Source organism: Monodon monoceros, unplaced genomic scaffold (assembly GCF_005190385.1).
Source record: "Monodon monoceros isolate NGI ecotype Baffin Bay Population unplaced genomic scaffold, NGI_Narwhal_1 Super_Scaffold_3, whole genome shotgun sequence".
NCBI lineage: Eukaryota > Metazoa > Chordata > Mammalia > Artiodactyla > Monodontidae > Monodon > Monodon monoceros.
Window position 1 is genome coordinate 62,690,962 of NW_021703780.1, and position 11,998 is coordinate 62,702,959.

At 42.4% G+C, this 11,998-nt stretch overlaps 1 protein-coding gene across 3 annotated transcripts in view; it reads right to left on the bottom strand.

Moving 5' to 3' along the window:
- SCAP (SREBF chaperone) overlaps positions 1-11,988 on the bottom strand; it is an 88,361-nt gene extending 76,373 nt beyond the window's left edge. For all 3 annotated transcript variants that reach the window (XR_003796614.1, XM_029242134.1, XM_029242133.1), the window contains exon 1: positions 11,949-11,988. The gene's annotated coding sequence lies outside the window, so the exon portion shown is untranslated. The remainder of the gene's footprint in view (positions 1-11,948) is intronic.
- Positions 11,989-11,998: the final 10 nt, after the last annotated feature.

Consider the following 11,998-nt stretch of genomic DNA (forward strand, 5'->3'; position numbering starts at 1 on the left):
ACCCACATAATGGGAGAAAATATTTGCAAATCATATATCTAAGAAGGAATTAATATCCAGAATATAGGAAGAACTCCTACAACTTGGCAAACAAACAAACAAAACAACCTGATTCAAAAATGGGTAAAGGGGACTTGAGGACATGGGGCGAGGGAAGGGTAAGCTGGGAAGAAGTGAGAGTGTGGCATGGACATACATACACTACCAAACGTAAAACAGATAGCTAGTGGGAAGCAGCTGCATAGCACAGGGAGATCAGCTCGGTGCTTTGTGACCACCTAGAGGGGTGGGATAGGGAGGATGGGAGGGAGATGCAAGAGGGAAGGGATATGGGAACATATGTATATGTATAGCTGATTCACTTTGTTATAAAGTAGAAACTAACACAACAATGTAAAGCAATTATACTCCAAAAAAGATGTTAAAAAAAATGGGCAAAGGACTTGAATAGGCATTTCTCTAAAGAAAATACACAAATGGCCAAAAAGCACATAAAAAGATGCTCGACATCACTAATTGTTATGAAAATACAAATCAAAACCATAATGAGATACCATTTCACACCCACTAGGATGGCTCTTATTAAAAAAACCAAAAACAAACAAAAAAATAACAAGTGTTGGAAAAGAAAAAAAAGGGACTTCCCTGGCAGTCCAGTGGGTAAGACTCCGCGCTTCCAATGCAGGGGGCGCGGGTATGATCTCACATGCTGCGTGGTGCAGGCAAAAGAAAAAAAAAAAGTGTTGGTAAGGATGTGAAGAAATTGGAACTTTTGTGTACTGCTGGTAGGAATGAAAAATGGTACAGCTCCTGTGGAAGACAGTTTGGCAGTTCTTCAAAAAGTTAAACATAAAATTATCATATGATCCAGCAATTCCTCTCCTGGGTATATATCCAAAGAACTGAAAGTAGGGACTCAAACAGATATCTGTACAGATATCTTTACAGATATTGATAAACAGCATTATTCACAACAGGTAAAAGGCAGAAATTGCTCAAATATTCATTGACAGATGAAGAGATAAACAAAATGTGGATGTACATACAACAGAATATTATCTGCCCTGAAAAAGGAATGAAACTCTACAACAAGGATGAATACTGAAAACATGTAAAGTGAAATAAGCCAGACACAAAAGAACAAATATAGTATGATTCCACTTATATGTAGGACCTAGAACGGGCAAATTCATAGAGGCAGAAAGTAGAATGGTGATTGCCAAGGCCTGGCAGGGAGGGGAGAATGGGGAGTTGTTTAATGGGTACAGAGTTTCTGTTTGGAATGATGAAAATGTTCTGGAAATGGAAAGTGGTGACGGCTGCACAGCACTGTGAATATATTTGATGACACTGAATGCTACACTTACAAATGGTTAAAATGGAGACTTCCCTGGCAGTCCAGTGGTTAAGACTCTGCGCCTCCAATGTGCAGGTTAAGACATTAAATTTTATGTTATGTATATTTTGCCTCAATAAAAAAAACACCAAATAATTTAAAAATACAATAATGAGAAGAGTGGATGATATAGATAAAACGAGTGCCCTCAAGTTAATGAGTAAATGACAGACATAACTAAATGATACATACACAATGGAATACTGCCCTCTGCTTTTGTGTATATTTCAATTTTATGATAATAAACATTAATAAATAGAGAAGTCCTTTGTAACGTGCAAGGCCTTTTCAGAATTTATCCCTTTACAAAATTTAGCAACAATGAATACACAAGGCTCAAAGACGTAAACTTAAGACTTAAAAGTATAAAAACTCTTAGAATAGAACATAAGGCAAAAGCTTTACGACACTAGATTTGGCAATTCCTTGGTGTACAACCAAAGGCAACGGCAACAAAAGAAAAAATAAACTGGACTTCATAAAAATTTTTAAACTGTGTGCATCAAAAGATACTATCGAGGACTTCCCTGGTGGTCCAGTGGGTAAGACTCTGCGCTCCCAATGCAGGGGGCCCAGGTTTGATCCCTGGTCGGGGAACTAGATCCCGAATGCATGCCGCCACTAGGAGTACGCATGCCGCAACTAAGAAGTCCACATGTGGCAATGAACATCCCACATGTTGCAGCTACGACCCAGTGCAGCCAAAATAAATACGTATTTTTTAAAAGTAAGTATTTTTTTAAAAAAAAGATACTATCAACAGGGAATTCCCTGGTGGTCCAGTTGTTAGGGCTCCACACTCTCAGTTCTGAGGGCCCGGGTTCCATCCCTGGTTGGGGAACTAAGATCGCATAAGCCATGCAGCATGGCAAAAAAAAAAAAAAAAACTATCAAAAGAGTAAAAAGGCAACCCACAGAATGGGAGAAAATATTTACAAATCATACAGCTGGTAAGGGATTAATATATAGAATATACAGAAAAGTCCTAAAACTCAACAACAAAAAAACAATCTGATTAAAAATGGGCAAAGGACTTGAATAGACATTTCCCCAAAGATATACAGATGGCTAATAAAGACATGAAAAGATGCTCAACATCACTAATCACTAGGGAAATGCAAATCGAAATTACAATGACTCAGTAGCAACCACTGAAAATACCTCAGAAATATTAATAGAATAGAGCTTGCTCTGCACCCAGGACAGTGCTAGTGCTAGAGCTGCTGGTATAAAAAAGCCACTGAACTATATCTAACCGGACTCCTGCCCATCTATAAACATTCAAGAAGGCAGGATTTAGCAATCTAAAGTGAGCAGGGGGCCAGTAATTTGAAACAATGTACAATCAATACTAGGTTGTGTGGTTCAGAATATAAACTCATAACTTCTTTCTTTAGGCGAATTAAAGCAGATCCTTAAATACACACTGCTGCTACCTTAAATAAGTTTATTAGAAATCTCTTCTGTAGTTTCTTTCATCCATTTTATAAACCGTACAAGCACAAATATAAGGCAGTGTTTACCATTTAAATTATGAAAAGAATTTGAAAAGGTTTAAGGCCAGGGCTTCCCTGGTGGCGCAGTGGTTGAGAGTCCGCCTGCCGATGCAGGGGACGAGGGTTTGTGCCCCGGTCCGGGAGGATCCCGGGTGCCGCGGAGCGGCTGAGCCCGCGCGTACGGAGCCCGCGCGTACGGAGCCCGCGCGTACGGAGCCCGTGCTCCGCAGCGGGAGAGGCCGCAGCGGTGAGAGGGCCGCGTACCGCAAAAAAAAAAAAAAAAAAGGTTTTAAGGCCAAATTGAGTATATGAACTTCAGGAATATTAATAAAATGGTCAACTCTGTAATTATGATATTTAATTGTTAAATTGCTTATGCTATAAATTTTATCATTTGTAAAAAATATATTTATTTATTTTTGGCTGCCTCACATCTTAGTTGCAGCGTGTGGGCTTAGCTGCCCTGCGGCATGTGGGATCTTAGTTCCCTGACCAGGGATCGAACCCACATCACTGGAAGGCGGATTCTTAACCACTGGACCACCAGGGAAGTCCCTATAAATTTTAAAATACACATGTAAAATGAGATTTAGAAATGCTGCTCTTTTCTAGGCTCATATTTTTCTAGAGTACACTTTCACTCCTGCCTTAGTTATTGAAGATATCTTTCTGAATCAATGTATGATGCTGTGAATGGACACTTTATCTCAAGTCATAACTACTCATTTGTATAACATTAAGAAAGTTATTGTTTTTTATGTTTTTTTTTTTGCGGTACGCGGGCCTCTCACTGTTATGGCCTCTCCCGTTGCGGAGCACAGACTCCGGACACGCAGGCTCAGCGGCCATGGCTCACGGGCCTAGCCGCTCTGCGGCATGTGGGATCTTCCCGGACCGGGGCACGAACCCGTGTCCCCTGCATTGGCAGGCGGACTCTCAACCACTGTGCCACCAGGGAAGCCCTAAAATTAAGAATTATGTATTTCTAAAAGCTGTATTGCTGTAAATTTAACTGAAAAAGCTCTGCTTATTTAGTGTTTTGAGGAAATATCCTCTCTTCAGTTAAGCATTTTCATAATGGAATGATGTAAACTGCAGTGATAAACAGTATTATTAAAATAAAATGTTTATATATAAAAAAACAAAAAAAAAGAAGAAAGTTATTCTTAAAATTTATTCTCAGCGAATAGTTGAGATCTGTACTATGTAACCACTTTCTGTGTTGATTTTAAGTGATCTTTTAAAAACTTCTTAGCAAAAAAACAAAAAAACTACAAGGAGAGGGCTTCCCTGGTGGTGCAGTGGTTGAGAGTCCGCCTGCCGATGCAGGGGACACGGGTTCGTGCTCCGGTCCAGGAAGATCCCACATGCCGCAGAGCGGCTGGGCCCGTGAGCCATGGCTGCTGAGCCTGCGCGTCCGGAGCCTGTGCTCCGCAACGGGAGAGGCCACAACAGTGAGGGGCCCGCGTACCACCAAAAACAAAACAAAACAAAACAAAAAAAACAGAAAACGGGACTTCCCTGGTGGTACAGTGGTTAAGAATCTGCCTGCCAATGCAGAGGACACGGCTTCGATCCCTGGTCCAGGAAGATCCCATATGCCGCGGAATAACTAAGCCTGTGCACCACAACTACTGAGCCTGCGTTCTAGAGCCCGCAAGCCACAACTACTGAGCCCGCATGCCACAACTACTGAAGCCCACGTGCCCTAGAGCCCGTGCTGTGCAACAAGAAGCCACCACAATGAGAAGCACATGCACCGCAACGAAGAATAGCTCCTGCTCGCCACAACTAGAGAAATCCCGCATACAGGAATGAACACCCAATGGAGCCAAAAATAAAATAAATTTAAAATAATAATAATAAAGCTTAAAAAAAGAGAAAACAACAAGTGTTAAGCAAGGATGTGGAGAAACTGGAACCCTTGTACATTGCTGGTAAGAATATAAAATGGTACAGCCTCCATGGAAAACAGTATGGTGGTTCCAAAAAAATTAATCATAGAATTACCATCCAGCAATTCCACTTCCATACTGGCCCAAGAGAACTGAAAACAAGGACTTGAACAAATATGTGTACACCCATGTTTACAGCAGCATCATTCACAACAGCCAGAAGGTGGAAACAATTCAAATGTCTGTCAACGGATAAATGGATAAACAAAACGTGGTACATACACGGAATATTATTCAACCTTAAAAAGGAAAGAAATTTTGATACATGCTACGACATGTTTGAACCATGAGAATATTATGCTAAATGAAATAAGCCAGCCATAAAAAGACTAATACTGTATAAGTCCACTTATATGATATACTTAGAGTAGTCAAAATCACAGAAAGTAGGATGGTGACTGCCAGGGACTTGGGAGAGGAGAAATGAGGAGTTATTGTTTAATGGGTACAGAGTTTCAGTTTTGCAAGATGAAAAGAGATATGGAGAGAATGGTGTTGATGTTGCAAAAAAAATTATGAATGTACTTTTAATACCACTGAACTGTATGCTTAAAAATGGTTAATATGCTAAGTTGTGTATTTACCACAATTTAAAAAAAATGGAACAACAAAAAAGAATTAGTACATAGGAGGGGGCAGGGGAAAGCAGGGCTCAGAGGGATTCAAGTGTACAAAAAAAATGAGAGGAAATAGATGAGAACATAAATTTGGCTACAAAAATATAATCACAGTAATGTTTAGAATAGAGATGAAATGTGTTATATATTTTATGGTAAAATTTGAGAGAAACAGCAAAACATCTAGCTGTAAAAAAAAAAAAAAAAAGCTATATGCCAGAAGTAAGGTTAATACAGAAAGCACAAGCCAGAGGACTCTGAATATAAAAGAGACTCTGAGCTCCCTAGGAGCCAAGGCAAAGAGGGAACCATTTTGACACAGTTCACAGTATGGTTTAATCAAACCAATGGCCCAATGGTTCAGAAGAGGCACGAGCATTCCAGGCACTGGACCTGAAGGAAATTTCTAACTGCCTCCAGATTTTCTTGGGGACTTCTAATATAGATCTCAACGCAAGCTGATGGGGCCATGCAAAGTGAGTTTAGTTAAAACAAAAACAAAACAACTGGAAGGAGGCCAGAAATATGCTGCTTCCTAATGATCCAGTTTCATCCAAAGACAAAACACTGCCTAGAACAGGTACACTGAAGCATGTTCCAGCACAATTCCATGGATGTCCTTTACCACAGTTGAGCTCAGGACAGCTTTTGGGAGGTGAAGAATTCAAGATTATCCTCCCTGACAAGAATATGAGATGCAGGGGCTTCCCTGGTGGCGCAGTGGTTGAGAGTCCGCCTGCCGATGCAGGGGACACGGGTTCGTGCCCCAGTCCGGGAAGATCCCACATGCCGCGGAGCGGCTGGGCCTGTGAGCCATGGCTGCTGAGCCTGCGTGTCCGGAGCCTGTGCTCCACAGCGGTAGAGGCCACAGCAGTGAGAGGCCCGCGTACCGCAAAAAAAAAAAAAAAAAAAAAAAAAAAAGAATATGAGATGCAATGTTCTCTGTTGCCTGCTGAAGGAAGGCAGGTCTTGATGTTTCTAACAGTCACTGTCGCTGGGGTGACAACCAAGAATGAATGTCAAACCGAACCATGGCTCATACCTGAAAGAAGGTAACTAATCACCCCATGGAGATAAGGTGGCATAAATACAGGCTGGTAGAGGGAAGGAGTGGGTAGGCCAGCTTGGGGCAGATCACGAGAGTGGGGAGCTACTGAAGATTGTTGAAGAGGAGAGAAACCATGATTGAAGACTTCCTGAGTGACAATGCAGTCTTCTGAAAGGTGCAAACGAAGCCCACAGCCAAACTGTGAGCAAGGCTGCTCAAAGAGAAAGTCATTGGAAAACATAAATGAGAGAGGACTTCCCTGGTGGTCCAGCGGTTAAGACTCTGCGCTCCCAATGCAGGGGACCCAGATTCAATCCTTGGTCAGGGAACTAGATACTGTGTGCCTCAACTAAAGATCCCGCATGCCACAACTAAGACCAGGAGCAGCCAAATAAATAAATAAATATATTTTTTAAAAAAAATAAATGAGAGCTCATGTTTTTAAAAATCCAAAAATGTTCCAGAATAGTTTTATACATGAAAAAATGTTCACACAATAACAGAAAATGGATACAAAACAGTATGATCTCATTATACAAAGCGAGAACAAGAGAATGAGCGGGAAAGAAGCCTGAGAAGAAGCCTGCTAGTGGTTACCACTGGGATTACAGACAATTGAAATGTGTGCGTGTGCATGTGTGTGCGCTTGAGTGCGCGTCTATTAATTTTTATTCAACCTGGGTGACTCGAATTAAAAAAAAAACTCTAATTCCTCAAGAACCTTAAAACTTCAGGGAAAACAGAAATAGCACTATAACTGAGAATACAACCTTAATTATGACATCATCTAAAAATAAAAATGAAATTGACTAAAAACAAGAACCAGTTATGTACAGATCTTCCTCGATTTACAATGGAGTTACATACTAATAAACCCATCCTAAGTTGAAAATATTGTAAGTCAAAAATGTATTTAATACACCTAGGCTGCTGAACATCATAGCTTAGCCTAGCCTACCTTAGATGTGCTCAGATTACTTACATTAGTCTACAGTTGGACAAAAGCATCTAACACAAAGCCCATTTTATAATAAAGTGTTGAATATCTCATGTAACTTCTTGAATAACGTACTGAAAATGAAAAACTGAATGATTTGAGTACAGAATGGCTGTAAGTGTATCAGTTGTTTACCCATGACTGCAGATCTGACTGGGAGCTGCGGCTCGATGCTGCTGTCCAGCATCACGAGAAAGAGCATGTACTGCGTATCACTACCCCAGAAAAAATCAAAATTCAAAATTTGAAGTATGGTTTCTACCGAATGCATGATTGCTCTGGCACCATCACATCGTGGAAAAACTGTAAGTTGAATCATCATTAATTCAGGGACCAACCGTACTTGGTAAAACTATACTATAAGACTAACTGATGCTGGGGACTTCCCTGGTGGTCCAGTGGCTAAGATTCTGCATTCCCAATGCAGGGAGCCCGAGTTCGATCCCTGGTCAGGGAACTAGATCCCACATGCTGCAACTAAATATCCCGCATGCCACAATTGAAAAGAAAAGATTCCGCATGCCGCAACTAAAAAGATCCTGTATGCCACAATGAAGATCCCACGTGCTGCAACTAAGACCCGAAGCAGCCAAATAAATAAATAAATTTTTTTTAAAAAAAGACTGATGCTGATGAGATTCAGACTGAAACATGAAAGCACTGACATTGTGCTCTGGTTTTAGAGCCATGGCTCTCAAAGTGTGGTTCCCTAGGCCAAACAGTAGCAGCACCTGGTAACTTGTTTGAAATTCAAATTCCAGGGCCTACCTCTCACCTACGGATTCTGGAGGTGGGGTTAAAACAATCCCTCCAGGTAATTTTAATTCACACTAATGTTTGAGAACATAGTTACGATGTAATGATAACTCATCTGGATAAAAACAGCTTATATAATTAGGAAAATATATTTCTTGCTCAAAACCCATTCTGTTATTTTAACCTAAGCTCCTGAACAAACACTAATTTATTCAATTGTGAAATGATAAGCTGGAAGATGACAAAGATATTTTTTAATTAGGTATAATTCTGGAACTGCTCATTTTGAAATAATGTACTAACCATTGCAGTTGAATGAACTGAAGAATCCAGTTTGTAAAAAGGGATAAGGAATCAATGTATTTGGAATTTCAATATTTAGATGATTTGAAAATACTCTAAGGTTGGGAAATGGTGCAAATACGACTATTACAACTGCCATATTTGCGTAAACTGAATAGTTTAGTCTCTCTGGCTTCAGACTGAATTAACATGTTTAAAATAGAAAAGGTTCAACAACAAAATTTTAACAACTTCTTCTTCTTTTTTTCTTTTTTTTTTTTGCGATACACGGGCCTCTCACTGTCGTGGCCTCTCCCGTCGCGGAGCACAGGCTCCGGACGCGCAGGCTCAGCGGCCATGGCTCACGGGCCCAGCGGCTCTGCGGCATGTGGGATCCTCCCGGACCGGGGCACGAACCCGCGTCCCCTGCATCCGCAGGCAGACTCTCAACCACTGCGCCACCAGGGAAGCCCTTCTTCTTTTTTTTTTGGCCACACTGCATGGCTTGTGGGACCTTAGTTTCCTGACCAGGGATTGAACCGAGGCCCTCAGCAGTGAAAGTGCAGAGTCCTAACCACTGGAACGCCAGAGAATTCCCCCAAATTTTAACTTCTGAAGGGCTTTATCAGTCACTATAGTGTCAAACTTAAGAGCGGTACTATATTTGAGACATAAAGACTATTGAAATACCAGATCCTCTTTCACACTCGGACTGCAATTTCTAAAATAATTTATAATTGGTTATTAATATGAAATACCCTTTCTCTGATTATGTGGAATTACACTGAACTTCACTAGACTTCCAACTTAGGAACAAATGGGACAAATAACACTTCACATATTTTATGAATTCAGAAAATGCTAAATATCAAATAAACCAGTGGTTTCTTAACATTTTTGATTATGAATCCCCAACAGCAAAAATTCAAGTACATATCCCCAATATATGTACTTATACATAAATTATATATATGTACTACTGTGATAACAGAGTATACATTATAAAATACAAAATAAAAATTAAGGCTGAAATAAATACAAAGATTCGTTTTAATTTTTTTTCCTGAGACCCATGTGCACCCTTGGTGCTTACACACACACACACACCTCTTTGGACTCTACTGCAAAGCTGCATGGTCCAGCAACCCTGCAAACATTCTCAGGCAGTGCCCCTGCCCACTCAAGGGGAAGCTGTCAAACACAGTGATCAAATGAATGTCTCCTTCCTGCGGAGTTCCGCCATCACTCACTCAAGTCTGTGACACTGGGTTCCTCCCTTCACCCCTAACACCCTCCTCTGCTACCTTTCACTTGGTAGGCAGTGGAGAAGACTGTGAGGCCAGCAGGTCCAAGAACAGCATAAAAGCATGGACTCTGTTTTCAGACAAACCTGGGTTTCCACCTGGCCTCAGCTTCTAACTCACTAGGTGACCCAGAGCCAGTCAGATAACATCTCTAAAACTAATCAGTTAAGGGGGTGATAACAGTGTCATCGCCCCTGATTATGAAGATTAAGTGAGATAAGCTGTTATAAGAGCATCTAGCACAAAATCTAGACAGCCCAAGTGCTGGATAAATATTTTACCCAGAATTATTATTTCAGGCGGCAAAAGAAGTCACCTGGACTTTGCTTCAGTGGCCAACTCAGGAAAGGAGCAAATTACAGTGGAGGCAGGTAGGTGGTGCAGTTCGGCAGACCTGGTTTGAAGGCCTGATCCCCAATGCCAAGCTGGGTGACACTAGCAACCCAGTTTCTCTATGAGGGGGAGTCTTCTCATCTGTTTAATGGGAGCGATGACACAAACTGTGCATGAAGTACCTATCAGAGCCAGTAAAACTAACACTGGTGGCCACCAAATGGCCACCGATGGTGAGGGTAAGCAAATAACACATAAACCTAAGTGTCATTCCAGGGTCCTTAGGACACATTCATGTATACACTAAGACAGTAAGCATCCCCTAAAGTCTACCACCAAATGTTAATAAATGCATGTGTACTGAATCCCACAGGTATGGTTCATTTCCCAACTGGACAGTTTACTTGTTCATATATGACCTCAAGCCATTCACAATCTTTAGGCCTCCATTTTCTATGCATAAACTGGGAGTAGTAGACTTTTTATACCCGCCTCCCGACAGTAAACTAATCTAGATGATGGGAGAGGGGGACCTAAACCAGTGATTATAAAGCACATGGAGACCTCTGGAGAGGTGCTGTTTTTGCCACAATAGCAAAAGAAAAGAGAGCTCTCAAACACCAGACGCGTCCATAATAAATGAGAAGTAATTCTTTCAATTTCAATAAATCACCAAAAGAATGAGTGTGGAGATATATTTATACATATTTTGTGTTTTTTACATCGTGTGCCCCGGGGAATGCTGCAAATGTGTAAAACACCTAAAACCTAAATTCTATCAACATACATTAAAAAGATATAGGTCATCAATTAGAGGAACACCTGAAATACTCTCAGACACCCTTGACCCTGACTCCCTTAAAAAAGCTTCAGTCTTTAGCACGATACCCTGAGATGGCAGCACAGCAATAAGGACACTGCATAACCAAACTTCACAAACGTTTGGTCAGAAACACACTCAAAGCTAGTATCATTAAAGAAACCTTTACTATGTCCTCTTCACAAAAATTATTACAAAATCCCCAGAAGGAGTTTAGTCACCCAGCTCTGTCACCACAGAAGGTGGGGCAGAAAGTGACACGAAACAGGGCAAACTCCTGCCAGGAGGGGACTCACTGCTCCCCTAGGCCACGAGCATTTCCACCTGTACAACTACCTACGGCTCAAACAGTCTGGATCCCTGGCTCCTGCAGCTAATGCTATTCTGACGTTAGGATCCTGCATGATGAACGGAGGTAATAAACCATCCAGAATAAACAGAGGCAACATCAGTGAGCAATGTTTAGGTCTGAGCGAAAGAGAAAACTAGAAACCAAGCAAAACCCAGCAAAGAAACTACGCGTTGCCTCTCAATCAGATCTTGCAAAAGAGGCAGGTGCGGACAGCGTGCTCTCCTCCGCACTCCGGAAAACCCAGACAGCCCCAAAGCAGGTTCTAGAACCGGCAGCTTCCCAGGGGACGGCAGGGCCAGTGGGCGCAACAGCGCGACCCACTCTCAGGCCAGTGGTCCCCGGGGCCAGGGGGAGGGCTGCGGCCGCGCGGTTGGCCCGGAAGGGGGCGCGACCAAGGTGGGATTGGGGACGCGGCAACCCGGCCCCCTCTCTGGCTGCAGCCTCTCAGCCCGGCCCACACGGCTGCTGGACAGCGCCCACGCCGACGCGCCAGTGCCCCCGGCGGCCCCCATCCCGGAACTCCCCGGGCCGCGCAGCGGGAGGCCCGAGCCGGGCCCGCGGGCGGACGCTGTGGGGACGCGCGCAGCGGTACCTGTGGCGGCAACAGCTCTCGGGCGGCGGCGGCGACGGCGGCGGCGGCGG